The sequence below is a fragment of the Cucumis melo genome, chromosome 6 (genome assembly GCF_025177605.1).
Source record: "Cucumis melo cultivar AY chromosome 6, USDA_Cmelo_AY_1.0, whole genome shotgun sequence".
NCBI lineage: Eukaryota > Viridiplantae > Streptophyta > Magnoliopsida > Cucurbitales > Cucurbitaceae > Cucumis > Cucumis melo.
The window spans coordinates 25532099-25553817 of record NC_066862.1 but is presented as its reverse complement, the minus strand read 5'-3'; the positions used below and the strand labels follow the sequence as shown (position 1 = coordinate 25553817).

At 34.5% G+C, this 21719-nt stretch overlaps 1 long non-coding RNA gene across 1 annotated transcript; it reads left to right on the top strand.

Annotated features, from left to right (window-relative positions):
* The first annotated feature begins 9866 nt into the window (after positions 1–9866).
* Positions 9867–11526, top strand: LOC103491688 (uncharacterized). Its single transcript, XR_538096.3, has 2 exons — positions 9867–10424; positions 11157–11526. It is a non-coding gene; the product is annotated as an uncharacterized LOC103491688 (long non-coding RNA).
* The last annotated feature ends 10193 nt before the right edge of the window (positions 11527–21719 follow it).

Genomic DNA, 21719 nt, shown 5'->3' with positions numbered 1-21719 from the left:
CATGCCAAATCATCAATGTTTCATAATATTAGCTCATTCATTAGCATCAAATGGACATGAGTAATTGAATCAACTTTAATTAGGTATCTCCTTTGAAAATGTTCCTAAGGGAATTGTTATTGAGAATGGTCTTAAGAATAATGGTACTAAATCAACATGGGCTTCTCTTTTTGGGACGTCTAGTGAAGGGTCTCTTCCTTATACTCTGCTCAAAGCAATTGGGGATAAAATTGTTGTCATTCCTCCTGAAGAGGTTATTGCTCAAGGAATTCGGGTGTGGAAAAATTCCTTAGTAGGACAATTAATAGATGAAAAAATGCCTTATGTTGTCATATATCGGCTTATTGAGAAAATTTGGGGGAAAGTTGAAATGCCCACGATTACTATTTTGGAAAATGACCTCATTTGTTTTTAATTTAGACGTGCAAAATTAGTGGAGTGGATTCTATCACACGGACCCTGGCACCTAGGCGACAAACCTATGCTACTCAGAAAATGGACTCCAGGTATTGTTCCTGAATCCTTTGTTTTTACTTCAGTTCCTGTCTTGATTAAATTGGGGAGAATTCCTATGGAGCTGTGGACAGAAGCGGGGTTGACGGTTGTTGCTAGTGATGTAGGTAAACCCTTAACTTTAGATTTAGCCACTAAGGAGCGTTGTAGGCTATCCTATGCTTGTGTTTGTGTAGAACTAGATGTGAACTCTCATATGCCTGCTGAAATTACTGTTAGTCTCAAAGGAGTGGATTTTATTGTTTCGGTAAATTATGAGTGGAAACCACGGAAGTGTAATCTGTGTTGTGCCTTTGAGCACTCTAGTGGAAAGTGTCCTCGGAGTGTGGAGAATTCAGTCCTACAGGAAGAGGTTGTGAGCAAGATTATTCCTGGCAAACGGGATGAACTAGACAGTGAGACATGTGGGGAAGTTGTTCTAGAATCATTCAAACAGTTGGAGGAAGGTGAAATTAGGAGTTCTCCAAATAGACCTAGTAGTCAAGTGGAGAAGGAGGTGGGTAAACGAGATGATTTTACCTTGTTACTCGCAAGAAGAGGGAGTTAGTCTCTGTTAGAGATCGTGGTAAAAGTTTGGAGGTGACTATGCCAAACTCTTTCGATAGCCTTTTGTAGGTGGGTGACGTTGAAAAGTGGACATTAACTATACTATAGGGCTTACCGCCGCCATTACAGATGGATAAAGATGTTGTTCTTCTAAGTGGTGTTAGTTCAGAGAATGGTCCTAAGGGAATACATACGCTCGATAACTCTCATGATTAGTTGGTACACTTGGAATGTACATGGTCTAAACCACCAGGTGAAGTGTAAGGCAGTTTTTTATTTTCTGGGGTCATCCTCTATGGGGTTCTGTTGCCTCTTGGAGACTAGAGTTCGCGAAAGTAATTTTGAAACTGTTTCTAGAAGGTTTGGTAATTCTTGGGATTACTCATGTAGTTACAGTAACAGTGGTGTTGGTCGAATTTGGGTGATGTGGAAAAAGAACAGTTTTTCTTTCTCGACTCGTGTGGTGGATGAGCAATTTGTTACAGGTACGTTAACAGATCTGTTGTCCGGTGTCCCTGTGGAGGTATTCTATGTTTATGCCTCTAATAGTAATATTGAGAGACGATTATTATGGTGTCGGTTAGTTGAGATTACTTATGGTTGGTCAAGCCCAGGGATGGTCATGGGAGATTTTAATGCTATTAGAGTGCATTTTGAAGCATTTGGGGGGTCTCCTATTCAGGGTGAGATGGAGGATTTTGATCTAGCTATACGTGATGCTGATTTAGTAGAGCCTTCGATGCAGGGTAATTGGTTCACCTAGACAAGTAAGGTTCATGGGTCGGGGGTGTTACGCCGCCTAGATCGTCTTTTAGTGAATGATGACTTGCTATCTGCATCGCCCACTTTGTTGGTTAATGTGCTACCATAGGGTATTTCTGATCATTCCCCTATTTATTCTATCCTAGCTTTCCGCAGAATAGAAGAGTGGTGTCATTTCGGTTCTTCAATCATTGGATGGAGGATCCTTCATTTATTGAGGTAGTTTCTAGGATGTGGGATCGCAATGAGGGTGTCTCACCACTAGTGAGCCTCATAAGAAATCTTCAACATCTCAAATCTACCCTCCGTAGGCATTTTGGTAGGCACATCCAAAGCCTCAGTGAGGAGGTGCGTAATGCAAAGGAGGCCATGGATAGGGCTCAGAGAGAGGTAAAACGTAATCCTATGTCCGATGTCATGAGTTGCCAAGCAGGTCTTGCTACTGAGGCCTTCTAGACGACAGTTAGATTGGAGGAAGCCTCTCTTCATCAAAAGTTCAGAATTCAATGGTTAGAACTTGGTAATCAGAATACGGCCTTCTTCCATCGATCTGTTCGTTCACGTATGAGTCGTAATTCTCTGCTTTCTTTAGTTGATTTGGATGGCTCCAGGGTTTCTTCTCATGATGGGGTGGTTTAGCTGGCAGTTAACTATTTTCGTAACAATTTAGGTTCCCAGGAGATTTGCTATAGAGAGTTGTCTCCCATAATTGATGACATTGTGCAGTTTAGGTGGTCTGAGGAGTGTTGTCAGGCGTTACAATTACCTATTAGCCGTGAGGAAGTTAGGAGGGTCTTATTTTCTATGGATAGCAGAAAGGCTTCTGGTCATGATGGGTTCTCTGTTAGTTTCTTCAAAGGTGACTGGTCTGTGGTTAGGGAAGATTTTTGTGATGTTATTTTGCACTTCTTTGAGACTTGTTATCTTCCTCTAGGAGTAAATGCTACTACTATTACCCTCATCCCTAAGCGACGTGGGGCTGAGTGTATGGAGGAATTTCGTCCTATTTCTTATTGTAATGTGATATACAAATGCATCTCTAAGATTTTGGCTGATAGGCTTTGTGTGTGGCTTCCTTCTTTTATCAGCGGAAATCAGTCTGCTTTTATCCCTGGGAGGAGTATTATTGATAACATTCTGCTTTGTCAAGAACTGGTCGAGGGTTATCATCTTAATTCTGGTAAACCTCGATGTACTTTCAAAGTTGATCTTCAAAAAGCTTATGGCTCTTTTAACTGGGACTTTCTGTTTGAATTGTTGATTGCTATTGGTACTCCTTTGAAGTTTGTGGGTTGGATTAGGGCCTGTGTTACTTTCCTTATGTTCTCTATTATGATTAATGGCTCTTTGGAGGGTTTTTTCCATGGCAGGAAAGGTGTAAGGCAGGGTTATCCTTTATCTCCATTTCTTTTTCTTATGGTGATGGAAATTCTTTCTCGTATGCTGAACATGCCTCCCCAGAGTTTCCAATTTCATCAACGTTGTGGAAAGGTTAAGTTAACTCACCTTACCTTTGCTGACGACCTTATGATATTTTGTGCTGCTGATGATCCATCTCTAAGTTTTATTCGGGAGTCTCTTCAGAAGTTTGGTGAGCTTTCGGGTTTGTTTGCAAATCTTAGGAAAAGCTCTATTTTTGTTGCTGGGGGTAGTAATGAGGTTGCTTCTCATCTGGCTGCTAGTATGGGTTTTGTCCTTGGAAATCTCCCTGTTCGATATCTTGGGCTTCCTTTACTTACTGGTAAGTTAAGTCCTAATGATTGTGCTCCTCTTATTCAGCGTATTACTAGTCGGATTCGCTCTTGGATTACTAGAGTTTTATCTTTTGCTGGTAGATTGCAGCTTGTTCGTTCTGTGCTCCGCAGTCTTCAAGTGTATTGGGCTAGTGTGTTTGTTCTTCCTGCGTCTGTGCATAATGAGGTGGACAAGATACTGAGGTCTTATCTTTGGAGGGGTAAGGAGGAAGGTAGAGGGGGTGTTAAGGTGGCGTGGGTGGAAGTGTGTCTTCCCCTTGAGGAGGGCGGACTTGCTATTCGAGATGGGCCTTCTTGGAATATTGCGAGTACTTTGAAGATTCTGTGGTTGTTGTTGACAAGTTCAGATTCTCTTTGGGTGGCTTGGGTATAGGCATATATTCTTAAGGGGAGGTTGTTGTGGGTAGTGGATAGTGGGGTGGGTCGGTCTTGGTGTCTTCGGGCTATTTTACGTAAGCGAGATAGGCTGAAGCATCATGTGCGGATGAACGTGGGAGATGGTAGTAGATTTAGAGTATGGCTTGATCCGTGGTTGCAGGGGGGTCCCATTCTTGAGCAGGTTAGGAAAGGGTGCTTTATGATGCGGCGAGTTGGAGGGAGGCTAGACTTTCTGAGTTTATTGACCCAGATGGGGAGTGGCAATGGCCACAAGTGTCAATGGAGTTAATTGATTTATGGGATAGGGTTCAGGCTGTTAGTCCGTGTCTTAGTGTTAGGGATATATGGGTCTGGGTTCTTGGTCGTCAGGGTGGTTTCTCTATCGCGAGTGCATGGGAAACTATTCGTCCTCGAGGTGGTCAGGTTCTTTGGGCTGGTTTATTGTGGGGTGGGGGGAATATCCCAAAGCATTCCTTTTGTGTATGGTTGGCCATTAAAGATAGGTTGGCCACTAGAGATAGATTACATAGGTGGGATAGTTCAATATCGATGTCGTGTATTTTATGTTAGGGGGGTGTTGAGTCTCGCAATCCCTTGTTCTTTTCGTGTCCTTTTGGGGGGGATGTTTGATCTCGGGTCCTTCGAGTCATGGCTTCCTCTTATAGGATTAGGCATTGAGGGGTTGAGTTGTCTTGGATTTGTCATCAGGGTATTGGAAAGGGTGTGAGGAGGAAGTTGTGGCGAGTTCTTTGGTGCGCAACTATTTATATTATCTAGAAAGAGCGGAATCATCGTCTCCATGGTGGTCAAGCTCGTGATCCTATTGTCCTTTTCCAGCTTATTTGTACCTGTATTCGTGCTCGTGCTTCCTCTTGGCGGGAGGATGCTCAACTTTTTATTTAACTTGTTCTATTGTCTGATTTTTTTTTTTTTTTTTTGCTTGTCCCCAGGCTGTGGGGTTTTACTTATGTTTTTTGTTGTGTTGTTTTTCCCTATTTGGTGGGATTGTTTTGAGTTTGTTGACATTTTGTCTTTTTGTGACATGTATGTACTTTTTTCCATGCTTTTGTTATGCTTCGTGTCTCATTGCTTTTTGTGAGCGTTTCATGCCCTGTTGCCTTGACCTTAGGCTGTGAGGTCCTCCTTTGATGTTGTATAATAATATTACATTTTCAAAAAAAAAAAGATCTACCAATTTGGCCACTTTGGTGACTAACAAATTGTTCATAACATAGGCATCATGATAAAAAAATTCCAATTAACCACAATAAGATTCAAAATTATAAAACTACTAATTATCTTTGAGCAATTTAAATGTTTTATAATAATAAAAATCAATATACTCATAATAACATCTTTATGTTTCATAATATAATATAATTCATCATCATCACGTAAATACAAGTAATTGAGTTTAACCTTAATTTGATATCTATTGAACTTACTAATTCGACCACTTTGGTGGCTAACAAATTGTTTATGATATAGATATCATATTAAAATAATCAAAAATAATTATTTCCTTAATTTGCAAAACACTATCAATGGAATATCTATAAAACTTACTAATTTGGTCACTTTGATGACTAACAAATTATTTCTAACATATAAATATCGAATAACATAATTCCAAGTGATTTACCTCATAATTTGCAGTTAGATAAAATAATTTCATGAAAACTTCATACATTCATACATTATCCTCTAAAATTTAATTGCTTAATTTAACTTTTAAAGATAAGTGGGTACTTTAAACATAACACATAAAATATAATTAACACATGATCACAACTTCAACATCAACTAAATATATGCATATTAAATATAGCAATTTTTCGAAAATCATCAAAATCTAAAAACTTAATTAGATTTAGGATGAATTAGATTTTCGACAATATCCTAACCTTCATTAGATTTTAATTCATTTAATTATAGATTAGAAAATTGATTTAAATTACTTATGCCTTCAAAAGATAATTGAAATTTATATCAAAATTCAATATCTTAATTCTTTAAATTATTAATTTTAATGAGAAATTTTAATCATTAATAATTAACATTCTATAGACTTTATGGCCGACTGTAGATCAAAAAAACTTGCTAGAGGAAATTTAAAAGCCTGAGGAAACAGTAAATAAATTGTAATCACAAGTTTCCTCGCTAATTTTACAAACACAAAATTGATTGCAGCTGGTCGTGAGAAATTCGATTTAAACTTCTAAAATTTTCTTTCCTTCTTCTGGCTTTCAATATAAAATCAAATTCCCAAATTCATAATCTTTAATCAAAGAATCTTTAATTCAAATGATAATCGATAATTAAAGAATCTCGATTTGAATTTAAGAAAACATGCAGCGGAAACATAAAAACAAATCATTAATCATCCATGTAAAATTACAAGTTCTCAATCAAGACTCTGATGCTACATGTAATCTTTAGTTTCATGATCATACAATAAAACCCTAACATTGTATATAACGATAAATGTCAATATCTTTGAACTAGATAATTTTACAAATTAAAATTAGTTAAGGAACAACATACCTTGATCCATGATAATCTTGTTGAAGAATTGTGTTTTTCTCACTTGCCTTCTTTTAGGACTTAATTTAGATTTCTTGATGGGAAGAATAAGCTACTTAATGAGACAGTGAGAGGTCAATCTCTAAGGTTCTATTTATAAACACCATCCATCATGATATTGAATTAGGACATTATTTTTTAACCTAATTGACCTAATAAAATAATAAGCTCAAAAGAGATAAATAATATATAATGTAATTGGGTCACATTAAAAATAATATTAAATTTTAGAATAAATCTAACATTTATAACAACATAGTAAATGCGAATTGTTATTTTTTTTATCCTTGTCTCTGAGGATCACTTGTCTTCATTAAGTGCACTATTAATTTATTTACCCTCCTTGGATTAGTCGGCTTGTTCATACTTAACTCGGTACCAAACGAAATAAAGAGTGGGAGTTTCTTTTGTTTTTTTTTTTTTTTTTTGAGAATAATATTTAACGTAACAACTTGACTTTTCAATATTCCTAGCAAGGATCATTGCTACCTCAAATATAATTTTTAAATAAAAAACTAATCGAAAACTTTTGTAAAAAAAAAGTTATTTTCTAAATGCATAAATAACTAAAAATAAGATTTGATCATATATTCCTAAAAACATCGGAAATAATCTATAAATGCAGTCATGAAACGTTTAAATAGACTCAATGTTATTGTTTAGCAATTGAAAACTTCTAAAAATATGAGACTAGGCGAAAGCATCGACACTTATCCGATATGACATCTTCAACAAATCTCCTGCCAAGGGTTTGTACTTTTTCATACATTATTTATAGAAAGGTTTGAGTATATAAAAACTATGCAAGTAAACTCACTAATAGGGTTATGCTATGCAAATACATACAAACATGATATGAATGTTCTTAATTAATGAGACCTAAACTTTACATTTCTAACATTCACTCCACTCCTTTCTCTTGATGGCATCAATTTCATACACATCAGCTCAATGTACATCAATTTCATATAGATTGAACACCGAACATGTGAGCATGCATTAATTTCATGCATGAGTGGACATCAATTTCATACACACTAAAATCTATTCAAGTATACATTGGACTTGCATCAATTTCATGTCATCTATAACTACGGGAAGGAAAGGAGGATGAAAATTCTTACTTCACATATTTCATGTAGTATACACATATGCATGAGGTCCCACATAAATCTATATAATAACATAATGTCATAATACATGCTTATCAATCAAAATTTGCATATTCAATCATATAAAGAAGATCATATGCTTAGTCAACCTACATAACATAGACATTCAATCGATTTGCCTGGCTCGAAGGAATCCGAGTAGTATGATCACGTACCTTGAATTTGAGCTTAGATAAAACTCTGCAAGCCAAGATCCTTCCCTTTCTAACTTTTAGGAATGCTTGTTGGAAAAAATAGTTGTCTCTCTCAAACAACTAAATGTCTTTGGAATGAAGTGAATGGTTTGAATATGTAAATTTTCTACGAGGATCGACCGACAGCTAAAAAAAATGTGGTAAGTATCTTAATCAGAACTTCTTTTTTTCTCTAATTGATTTCTCTTTGGAATGAAGTGAATGGTTTGAAAAGAAGTGGATGGTTGTATTCACAGAGGAAAAAAATTCTAATCCTAAATTATTTGGGATTTTATAACTAAAGTAATAGATCAGTTAAGTAGAAGATAGATTAGATTTTTTTTTTAAATATGACATCTTATCTAATTGGGAAATATATTCTTTAATTTAATTAAAAAATCAATAGTTAAAGAAATATGTAGATTAGATTTTCTTTTTGAATAAAGACACTATCTTTAATTAGGAAATATACATTTTAATTTATTAGAAAATCCATAAGTAAACTAGTAGATAGATCAGATTTACTTTTTGAGTATGACATAATCTAATTAGGAAATCCGCATTTTAATTAATTAGAAAATCTGTAATTATTTTTGTAAAAAAAGAAAAAATTGACAAATTATTTACGTTCAATTGGACAACCATGTGATTTGATTTTTCTATGAAATATAAATATTTTGTCAAATATTCTATTTTTGACAATTTCATTTTTTAATATGACATAATCTAGTTCAAAAATCCACATTTTATTTAATTAGAAAATTCATAAATGACATTTTCAAATTAACTTAGTCTAAGAGGGAAAACTTTCATAAATGTCACAAAACACCAAACTATTTACGGTCCGTGTAAATAGTTTAGGGTTTAGGGTCTATGTAACAAAATCGATAAAATTAGCCATTTTTTAAATATTCAAGGTCTGTTCTTCTATTCTTCTTCCCCATTTGTCTGTTCCATCGTTTTCTTCTCTCTCTTTTTTTCTTTCTTCCCCTTTTTGTTTGTTCCATCATCTTTCATTCTTTTCGTCTTTCTTCTTTTCTTTTTTTTTTCTTTATTTCCTTTTTCGTCTAATCATTCTTTTCGTCTTTCACTCTTTTCTTTTTTTTTGTTCAAGAGATCGTGTACTCAATATAAAAAACTGAAAGAAAAAAAATGTCGTTTAGATTTGGGTAGTCAACTTTAAACGATCTTGTACAAAAAGTAGCAAAATCTAAACAATCGTGTACAAAAAATCCTAAAAAAATTATTTAGATTCTGGTAGCCAAATCTAAACGATCATGTACAAAAAAAAATAAACGATCGTGTACACAAATCTAAACGATCGTGTACCAAAAGAATCTTACAAAAAATCGTTTAGTCAATCTAAAAGATCGTGTACATCGTGCAGAGAATTTAAAAAATAAATCGTTTAGATTTGGTTACCCAAATCTAAACGATCAAATCTAAACGATCGTGTACAGAAAATTTAAAAAATAAATCGTTTAGATTTGACTATCCAAATCTAAACGATCATATACCAAATAATAACCAAATATGAGCAATCGTGTACCAAATATATTAAGCGCATTGTTGACGGGGCATTTTTGGTATTTTCCGTTGTGGGCCTGTAGGCTTTTTCTGTTTTTAGAATTGTTCTATACAGTGTAAATATTTTGCCAATATTGTTATATTTTTTAAAAGACCCCATTTAAGAATCCATATTTTAATTAAATTGAATTTTATAGGCGATCTTTAAAAATAGAAGAATTGGGCAAACTATTTACTTCCCATAGCAAAAGTTTTTAGCCATTTTGTAGAAGCCATGCATTGTAGATGTGAAATACCAAAAATGCCCATGCAAAATCGTAAAAAACCTAAATTCTTTGGCATTGTTTGGCCCAAGAAAAGGAATATCTTATTCCTTTCCCCTTTTGGCAATTGAAAAAAAAAGGAGAGGAAAAAAAATTCCCCTCATTTTCCCTTTTTAATCCCTCCCATAACCCCTCTCTCTCATCTTTCTTCCCTTATTTATTCCTTCTTTTTCTTAATACCTACCCATCTTCCTTCTTCCTCTCTCCCTTTCCCCTCTACCCAAAAGCTCCCTCTGTCGGCCACCATTTGAACCGTCTTCACCTCATTTATTTTCCATTTTCGATCTTTCATTTAGGCATATTTTATTTTTTCATTTTTTTCGGCTTAATGGTCACAAATTTTTGTCTTTGCTTTTGTTCGACAGTTCATCTACGTGCACTATTTGCTTGTAAACCCATTTCGATGCCGGTCGATCTCTTTCTTTAACCCTCTATTCGGCCGCAAAGTTGGAAAAGATATATTAGACTTGAAATTTTTTTCCTTTTACACTCCCGTTTGGCAACTGATTCCTTTTCTCTTTCAATCTGTGCATGACTTCTCTATTTGATTTGCCGCTCGAATCTGAACCATATCCTTCGTCTAATAGCTTGCTGCTCGGATCACGCCATTGATGCTCCGATTTTCCTATTACGATGAGTTATGGATACTACCCAGTTGTGGCCTTGTGGATCCGAGAATGGTAGGGTATTGAGGTATACATTACTTCCTTTTTTCTTAATGCCAATGATAGGAAAATCCTTCTGATATATTTTGTTTGTTGTCCTCGGATCTGCCTTGTTCATGTGTTGTTGTTTCAATTTTTTTTTTTTAGTTTGGAAAAATAATCACTATTGTAGATCTGACCATCGTTGAATGATTTGTTGTTGGGTTTTGATCTTTATTTCACTTTACTTCTCGGATCTACCTTGCTCTTGTGTTCTCGACTCTTTTTTACTTATCGGTTTACATGTATTTCCGGTATAGCAAGGTTTTTTTTAGTTACATGTGTGTTTGGGTTTAGGGCATTTGATATAGTTTCATGTTTTTTTCATATTGGTACAACATTGTTCATACGCCATTTTGATGTTTCTTTTTTTGTTGCATATGTTTTTGTTGAAGTGTCTTCCACTCCTCGGCTGGTCTACTTTTGTTGTTATGTGCATTATATATATACTGATGACAGTCAACTTTTGTTTGTCGCAGAATACTGTTCTCTTTTTTTTTTCTTTTATGTCTGAGTTATGTTGTCTTCTTTCTAACTTGTTTGACCATATATTGCTTTACTCTATTTAGGGCATTAACTCTAGTTGAACCTCAATTTTGTATGGTCTTTAATGGAGCATTCATGTGTGATTTTTACTTATGCATTTATGACATGCTCCATGTGTGATTTTTACTTATGCATTTATGACTTTTGTATTGTTGGCATGTATGGTCACTGAAAGAATTGGGGGGACTCCCGACGCACACACACGTCAGCAAAAATGCTAAAAACATCGCAATATGATTTTCCGACGCAGAAGGCCACGTCGGGAACATCGTCAGAAGAAATGCGTGGGAGAACATTTTTTGAAGCGTCATAACAAGGTGTCGGGAGTAACCGTCTCCCATACGTTCTATTTTCTGATGCTGCCGCTGCGTCCGCAATAAAGATTTCCTGACGTCCTCATTGTCGTGTCGCCTGTGCATCGAAAATACCTACTCTCGACGTCCTCATTACCAATGTTTTGTGCTTCAGGAATTCGTTTTATATGTATTTTTTTTAAAATATGTAATTTTTATTTGTTTTCCCTAAAATAAACTATAATTAGTCAAGTCTCTATTTTATGAAATATTCACATTCGTTTTGGATTAAATTAAAGGAGATTCAAAATAAATTAGTAAATTACGAAATATTGATAATTTAGATAATACAAAAAAGTTCAAAAAATATAATAGCGTTCATATTACAAAAAATATAATTATGTTCATAATAGACAAAAGTGCAAAGAAAGTCGTACATCTTCTAACGAGCCTCGTACGCAATTCTACATCGCGGGTCCTACAATGATACAAAAGTGGATAAGTTTAGTACATATATATCCATATCATCATTGTCATTTCAAAAAACTTAAAAATAAAAGAAACATATATATGTATTGCAAAGCTAGGGATCATGTGGTGGTCCTTACTGTGCCTGAGTCATGTTTTGTATCAGCTTTCGCATTTGTTCCACTTTTGAAGCTAACGCTTGGTAATTTCTTGTCTGTTTTTCAATCCGTTCAACCTGTTCCAAAGCTTCATCAAGCTTAGCTTGTAATTGAATCTCTCTTTCTGTGGACTGCGAATCGTGATCATAAATGATCATTGTTCAATCAGGTGGACTATCTAGTAATTTGATTTAAACGATCATTTACAACATTCAAGCGATAATATTAATTATTTTAAACGATCATTTGACAACATCTAATCAATAACATTAATTATGATAAACAATCGTTTTACAACATCTAAGCGATGATGTTATACAAGTTAAACGATCTCGTAGTTAATCCAAAACGATTAAATGTAAATGTTTAACAAGTATAAAAGAGAGAAGTTCTGAAAAGTTCTTAGACATTGATTGTAATGTTATTACATGTAAATGTTATCTGCCTTTCTTAAACAAACTTCCGATTGTATGTAAATGTTATAGAACATGTAGAATAGACGTTCATAAAATGTAAATGTTCATGCACATAATGTGTTTATAATTTTGACCATCCAAAAATCATACAATCATTTCATTAAAGAACACTGGAGTTTTGAAGCTCTTATCTACCCATTTTGAAATGAATCTTGACCATCCAAAAATCGTCCAATCATTTTGTTAATAAACATCAGAGTTTTAGAGCTTTTGTCTACCAGTTCTGAAACGAATCTTCCAGATCAAAGTCAAGATCTGTTGTGAAGCCAACTTTCTATTTCTTCTAGCAGGATCTGGAAACTTCATAATCTAGGAAATATATAAAAGCTTACCACAGTCTTTTCAAAACATTTTCGAAATCACCATCACAGTTTGGGTGAAGAAGACCACACCCATGTTACGGAACATGTAAAACTACACATGCTTTACATGTAAATGATATCTGCTTTGTAGGGAAGCTTCAGAGTCGCAGAACTTGATAAGAGCTTTCCATTTTTAAAAAAAAACTTTGGAATCACCATTACCGTTTCTAAACAGCAGAAGATGAAGGAGAAGCAGATTTTCTCCTTAAGGAAGTTGATAAGAGCATACCATAGTCTTTTATAGAGATTTCCATAAGCAACTTGAACGTTTTTTCCTTTTTCTTTTGGACCTTGTAGTTCAGTGTCCAAATAGAGCACCTTGAATCTCAGCATTTTGAACCTCATTTTATGGGAATGATGAAAAGTTTGAGAGGAAAGTTCGGAAACCCTAAAATCTAATGGTTTGTGAGAAAGGGTTTTAAAGGAAGATGAAGAGACGGAAAAGGAAGAGTTTTTTTTTTTTTTTGCATTATACTCGCTGACAAGTTAATAAATGCGAATTTATTATTTATAACACGTGTATTGCCCTTTTTCACCATAAACCTTAAACTTTACACATGGTCGCATCGTAGCCTTAATCCCTTTAATCTTATAATTGAAATCACTTTCACTAAACTCTACACACGATCATGCAAGTAAATCTAAACAATCCTGTTATACGTTCTAGATTATGGTAATATATGTTAAACGATCGTGTAGTTATGTCAAACAATCTTTGGGTATGTCTAAACTATCTTGTCATTGTATATGAACTGTAAATGATTAGGTTTTAAGTCATAAACGATCATGTAGTGTTGTATAAACGATTGTTTATGTAAGTAAATGATTTGATAATAAAATCCAAACGATCTTCAAACAACATGTAAATGAACTTTTCTATTTACAGAAGGTGCTCTAAAGGAAGATGATGGGATGGAAAAGGAAAAGTTTTTTTCCATTGTACTTGCTCACAGGTTAATAAATGCAAATTGATTATTTACAACATGCATATTCACCTTTTTCACGTACAAACTCTAAACTATATACATGGTCTCCATGTGGCCTTAACCCCTTAATCTTATAACTGAAACCAGTTTCACTAACTGCGTGATAAAGGTAAACGATCGATTAAGATCATACAATAATCTAGACTTTACTGTAATCTAAACGATATCTGACTTAAATGTAAACAATTGTGTTGTTAACCTTACACGATCGTGCTAGTAAATCTAAACGATCCTGTTATACATTTTACATGATGGTAATATATATTAAACGATCGTGCAGTTATGTTAAACGATCTTGTCATTACATATAAACTATAAATGATTAGGTTGTTAGTCATAAATGATCATGTAGTGTTGTATAAACGATGGTTTATGCAAGTAAACTGTAACGACCCAACTTTCCGGACTAAGCTGAGGTCACTACGCAGTACCAAGACTCAACCATAAAACACACAAGCTTATAAAAGACCGGTTACGATTCATTAAAAACGTTTCAAAATATCATAAAAGCAGTTTCGGGCCCTATTTTAAATCACATTCACGAGAGTTCCAAAATACATTACTCAACTCATCAAAACAACAAAACCACAAACCAAATATTCTAACCATGACTCGATCCGACAATGAAAATAACGAGCAACAAAATACATGTAACGCCCAAAAAATTTAGATAATTTTGGAGTTAATTATCTTAATTTTGTTTAATTAGATTTAATTTTTGGGCGTTATTTTGAATCCATTTAATGAGAATTATTTGATTTATGTGGGAATTAAAATTAATTAAATATTTCTTGGATGAATATTTAATTAATTAGAGGTTTTGACACGTGGTGTTTGTTGAGTTTTTATTAAATGGTAGGTTAAGAGGATTAAGTAAAGTTGTGGATTTTTTTGTGTTGTTGAAGTTGAATTTAATTAAATAATTATGGACGTTATTTAATTAAACCGTAGGGTGGAAAGTTTGTTGGAGATTTGATAATTATATGTATACGTGGAAATATATATATAATTATTATGTCAAAGGAAAAGATAATTATATTTGTTGAAATATAATTATTTAAGGAAAAGATAGTTGTATTTTGGAGAAATGATATTTATTAAAGGAGAAAAAGTAAAATAATTATATTTTGGGAAAATATAATTATTTGTAAAAGGATAATTAATTACTTTGGAGAAGATAAATAATAATTAATTATTGTGGAAGATAATTAATTATTTTGGAGAAAGATAAATAATAATTAATTATTGTAGAAGATATTTAATTATTTTGGAGAAAGATAAATAATAATTAATTATTGTGGGAAATAATTAATTATTCTGTAGAAAGATAAATATTGATTCTGGAGTGAAGTTGTTATAGTTGGGTTAAGATAATTCATGTTGGAAGTTATAAGTGATTTATTGGAAAAGATTTGATTGATTAAAATAATTGAGGATTTAAGTTAATTTGAGATCTTGGAGGGAAAAGTTGGTTTTGGTGGAATTGTAATTAATTGAATATATATATATATATATATATATATATATAGATAGATAGATAGATAGATAGATAGATAGATAGATAGATATTTAATTAATGATATGGAAAAGTGAAGTTAATTATATGATGGAATATAATTATATTTGTTTGGAAAAGAAGATAATCCATAAGGGGAGAGATGGTTGATTTGATTGGACGAGAAAGATATATATTTATTTATAAGAGAGAATAATGGTTTAAATAAATATATATTTATTGTAGATTTTGGTGAGAGAAAAATAATAATAATAAAGAAGTATTATTATTATTACTAATGGTTATAAATGTCTAAGATTAAGGCATTTATTTAGGAAAGATAATGGGAATAAAGATATATGTATATTTTTTTTGGTATTATATATATATATATATATATCCTAAAAGGAAAAGGAAAAGGAAATAATAATAATAAATATTATTGTTATTATTTGGGTCTATAAATAGCATTGGAATGCTTAAATTAGAAAGTAAAAGGAAAAAAAAAATGGTTCTTCATCTTCTTCTCTAAGATAACCCTCTGTTGTCGCCGCCTCATCAGTTGAAGTTAAGATTGGTCTCTTTGGAAGCTTGAGGATTTAAAGTGATGAATTTTTCCATCAAGGATAAGAGAATTTTTCAACCTTCATCTGAGTAACCTTGGTAAGCCAATAAAATTAAATTAATATTGTATTAATTTAATCTTGGATCTATTTGGGGTTTCTGTAAAGGTTCAATTGGCTAAACTTTTTAAGATTTAAATCTTGGATTTTTCCCAATCAAGGTTGAATTGGTTTCAACCCTTTTTTTTAGAAAGTTAATTAATTTGGGAGAATTTTTGGATGTTAGCCAATTGCTAATTTCATTAATTAAAATACTAAGTTTTCCTTTTATGATTAGGATCAAGTTAATTGGAGAATTTTTACTGTCAACTAGGGAGTACCTTTGTTTGGCTAAAATCTCCAGGTAAGAGATTCTCCTACTAGACCTTTGAACCGAATTTAAGAGACCGCATGTAATTATGTTTATGCATTGATGGTAGCTAAAATGCATAACTTGATGATTGATGATGATGACTGATGTTATGTTAATGACCGGTAGTATGTTGTTGATGACTGTTGATGATTGTTGATGCATGATATATTAATCACATGATCAAGGACGTTAAGATTAATATTCATGTCATGTTATGATGTTATGTTGTGCTACATGCTATGGATAGGGTGTTCTGTTAACTTTGTCTATTAGAGTCGTACCTGCATGGGTGTCCTTCGGGATCACCACCTATTTAGGACTGTGTGGTCCGACGGGACGCCAGTCTAGCATGTATATAGATATGATTCGAGTGATTCGACGGGGTCCTCGCATCCTGATTGTCTTAGTGTTACCCCCGGGTTCACTACAGACCAGCATGTCCTAGGTGCTCCCTCGGGACACCGAAGACCAGATTTTCGTTTCTACGGGAGCGCATGTTGCACGTGTTCGGGAACGTGCCAGAGATTGGGTACCATTTACAGGACTCTAATGGGAAGTTAATAGACACCTAGCGGGACTAGTAGTAGGTCCCTTACTGAGTATATGTTTATACTCACTCTTTCTATGTTTAACATTTCAGGCGAAAGTAAAGGTAGAGGAAAGCTAGCGAGCGACAAAGAAGGATCCGTGACATGCCACATGGGGACTCAGTTTTGCGTCCGCGTTTATGTTTCAGTGTTTTAATATTCCGTTTTTAATGAAAATTTATTCTTCCCTCGTTTCACTCTTTTTAGTAACGACCTCAGCTTAGTATAAAGAGTTGGGTCGTTACAATACATCAGCGGAAGCATAAAGAAAACCAGACGCGTCCATATGGCCTTCACGCATCCTTCTTGCCCCTCGTCGGTCTCTCCCTCGCTGTACCCTTACCTGAAAAGATAAAGAGGAAAAATGGTGAGTATAAGATATACTCAGTAAGGGACTCACTACTGGATCTGTTAAGGAATAACAGTTAACTTCCTATTCAGGGGTACCCTACATAAACAGTCTAGTGGTTCCGTAGAACGCACACATCAGTCTCGTGATCCCGAAGCATGCACGTATCAGTATAGTGATCCCGAAGGATACACGTATCAGTCTAGTGATCCCGAAGGATACACGTATCAGTCTAGTGATCCCGAAGGATACACCTATCAATCTAGTGATCCCGAAGGATGCACATATCAGTCTAGTGATCTCGAAGGATGCACATATCAGTAAGGTACACTACCCCATAGATGAAGCTAACTGTTACCCCTCAGTCCATACTAAACCATCTACAACAGTCACACTCCGACAACGTTCATACTAACAATTCTGTCATAGGCTTCGCCAGTCAGACAGTATAGGTTTAAACAACTATGTCCTTAGTTGCTACATGCATATCCAATTCACACATCATTGTGACATTCTTTAGATCCAATCAACTAGTCAAATCAGAATCGGACTCTTAGTCCTTCCACGACATAACTCCATAACCAATATCCGGACAATAGACTGCCATATACCTAACATTCAGACTTTAAAGTCCACCGACATACAATTCCAGTTCACAACGTAGCCCACCAACACAACTACAATACACAGAACATGCGGATATCGGTGTCTATCCGTAAACAACTCATTACACACGATGGCACACAAGCTACAACTAGCGGTCACGCTACCTTTAATCATACAAGAGCATATAAGTGATATGTATTAGTCAAACATGCGTCAATTCATTCAGTACAGTTACTAACGTATAATCCCCTATGGATTACTACGTTTCCAGCCTCGATCCGAGGTCCAGTAGTAAGAAATCCCTTACCTGACACTTGGTTATGCCCCTTGATCGAGTCCACGTCCAACGAATCCACCTAAACGAAATCACAAGGGTTTAAACGATGACACTAGTAAAAGTCATTTTTAAATGGTCCTAAGCAACATCCGTTGACTTACCCGAGTAAAGGAGAGTTATCTCCAATCAAGCCTGCCACAGAACACGAGAACTTGAGCGTCAACTTCCCTAATACCTTCAAGGAATGAAAGGTAGGACCATGTCTTACTCCAAAATCTAAACTCGAATCGGTTATAGCAACAATAGGAAACTCACCAAAATAATCCTTACCAAAGACTCACCGTGACCCGAAGTGGAGGAAAGAAGGCTTAGGTGGTTCGGTGAACAAGGAGCTCGGCTCGGCTTGAAGGTGATCGGCTCAGCTCGACTCGCAGCTTGGGTTGGTCAGTTCGCGGCTCGGCTCGGCTTGGCTTAGATCAGCTTGCAGTTCGGCTTGGATCGCAGCTCGACTCGGCTTGGATTGCTGCTCGGCTCGGCTTGCAGCTCGGCTCGGTCTTCGGCTCGGCTTGGCTCGACTTAGCTCGCGGTTTGCGACTCGGCTCAACTCGCGGCTTGCGGCTCGGCTCAACTCGCGGCTCGTGGCTCGGCTCGATTTTCGACTCGCGGTTCGGCTCAGCTTGCGGCTCGCGACTTGCTCGAAGTACCCGGCGCACACGCGAACGGCTAGTCTTGGCTGCACGCGACGACGGACGAAATCTCACACGGCGACGGCGGTGACTATCTGTGATTTAGCCCGAATCTTCTGGGCTGCACCAGACGGCATACAAAGGAAGGAACGTATCTTGCGGTATAGACAGAGATGGCCGACAGATCTACGGTTGCGTGAGACAGGGAGGTGGATCGGAAAGAGGGCGGCTGCGACGGCTGTTCGATGCAGAGACGGAGACGACGACGGGCGACAACCCCAGAGATGGAGACGGAGACGAAGTTAGAGACGGGGGACGGAGGCGGGACGCGTGCTGAAGAGAAATGGATGGAGAGACGGCGGCGACGTCCGCTTCGTGAAGGGCTGAAGACGAAGAACATGAAGGAGCAGGGGGGGCGCGCGCGCGATTAGGTTTCTTTAAAAAAACAATAATATATATATATATATATATTAAAATAATAATAATAATAATCATAATATAATTAATAATAATAATATAATTAATATTATATTATTATTATATTAATTTATACTATATTATATTTAAAAAAAATCATATCCCTCAATTTCTTCTTCTTCCCTCTTCAAAACCGACCAAGAATTAACACCAAAATTTTAAATTCCCGAAAATTTACATAAAATGATAAAATTTACCTTGAAAATTTTGGGGCGTTACATAAATGATTTGGTAAGAAAATCCAAATAATCTTCAAAAACAATGTCAACAACATGCTTATTGACCTTTTTCACCCACAAACCATCATTTACACTTATCATTTAATATATTGAATGATGTTTTAATTAAATAATTACATGTAAACAATTATTTACAAAATATAAACGATTTTGTCGTTATCGTAAATGATCATTGTTCATTCATGTGGGCGATCTAGTAACTTTATCTAAACAACCATTTAATAACAACCAAACGATAATGTTAATTATTTTAAACTATTGTTTAAAAAATCTAAGCGATAACGTTAATTATGTTAAACAGACATTTTACAAAATCTAAGCGATAATGTTATACAAGTTAACGATCTCGTAGTTAATACAAAACTATCAAATGTAAATGTTTAACAAGAATAAAACAGAAAAATGTTTAAAAAAACTCTTATACATTTATTGTAAACATTATTACATGTAAATTTTATTGAACATGTAAAATATACATCCATAAAATGTAAATGTTCATGCACAAACTTCGGATCTAGAAGCATGAAAACCTTATATGTTTTTAAGCATAAACACAGGACGTTTCAAAATGTAAATGTTCATAGAAAAAATGTGTTTATACATCACACCATCAAAAAAAATTTACTCGTTATTTGTCAAAACCACGTTCCATCTATTTCGATTTGGTTGGAAGCTTGTAACCCCTTAAAAAAAACTATACAATCATTTAACTAAAAATGCACGAGTTTTGACTTCTTCTTAATCCACCTTCAATCTGTTTCCATCTGGCTTTGGAAGTTTGTAACCTATTAAAAAGGGTATATAATCATTTCTACCAAGACCAACGTTTTCTAGAGCAGAAAGAGGATTTGGGGTCATGGAAGTATGTAAGAGCTTACCATAGTCTTTTATAGATATTTCCGAAATTACCATCACAGTTTCCTTTGTCAAACCTTCCATCCATTCCTTTCCATCTGCATCTTGCACGCTTTTTCCTTCTTCTTTTCGATCTTGTTGTTCTTGATTGAAATAGCAGCATCTTGAAGCACATTTTAAGAGAGGGAAATGTTCGAGAGGAAAACTTTGGAAACCCTATATCTAATGATTTGAGAGCACAGGTTTAAAAAGAATATGAAGGATCCAAAAATGAAAAGTTTTTCTGTGAAAGGCTAATAAATGAGAATTAATTGATTATTTACAACACGCAAACTCTTCACATGGTCTCAACGTGGCTTTAAACGATCGTGCTGCTAATAATTCATATCATCACCACAATAGACGTAAATGATCTCATAGTTAATCTAAAACTATTAAATATAATGTTTAACAAGAATAAAACAAAGAAATGATGGTAAGATATGTTAAATGACCGTGTAGTTATGTCAAACGATCTTTGGGTATGTCTAAACGATCCTGTTATTACATATAAACTATAAACAATTGTATACAAAGAAACTCTTCACATGGTGTACACGTTGTCTTAATCTCTTCATACAGTCGCAACTATAAACATAAACGATGGTTGGTGTTTAACCAACACTATCGATCTTCTACAACTTTAACTGATTGTGTTGCTAATAATGTTAAACAATTGTGCGGGATATTATTTAAACGATGCTTTTAATAATTTTACATGTAAATGATCGTACTAGTAATTCTAAACGATCTTGTATTGACATGTAAACGATCGTGTTGTTAAATTTACACGATCGTACTAGTAAATCTAAACGATCCTTCTATACGTTTCACATAATGGAAATATTTGTTAAACTATAGTGCATTTATGTTAAAACAATCTTTGGGTAGGTCTAAACGATCATACTAGTAATTCTAAACGATCATGTATTGACATGTAAACGATTTTGTTGTTAAACATACACGATCATGCTAGTAAATATAAAAGATCCTTTTATACATTTATGCTCAAACAATCTTTGAGTAGGTCTAAACGATGTTATCACTAGATGTGAATGATCATTTAATAATATTTGAAAGATTAGTCAGTTAGTCATAAACAATCATGTGGTGTTTTATAAATGAATGTTTATCTAAATAAATGATATGATAATAAAATCTAAATGATCTTTGATTTACATGTAAATGATCGTGTTGTTAAACCTACACGATCGTGCTAGTAAATCTAAACGATCTTTGTATACGTTTTATATAATGGAAATATTTGTTAAACGATCGTGCATTTATGTTAATAAAATATATTGTATTCTATAAATAAATGTTTATGCAAGTAAACGATCTGATAATAAAATCCAAACAATCTAAATGAATATTTATATTCTTTACTATAAACGATTGTTTTACAATATA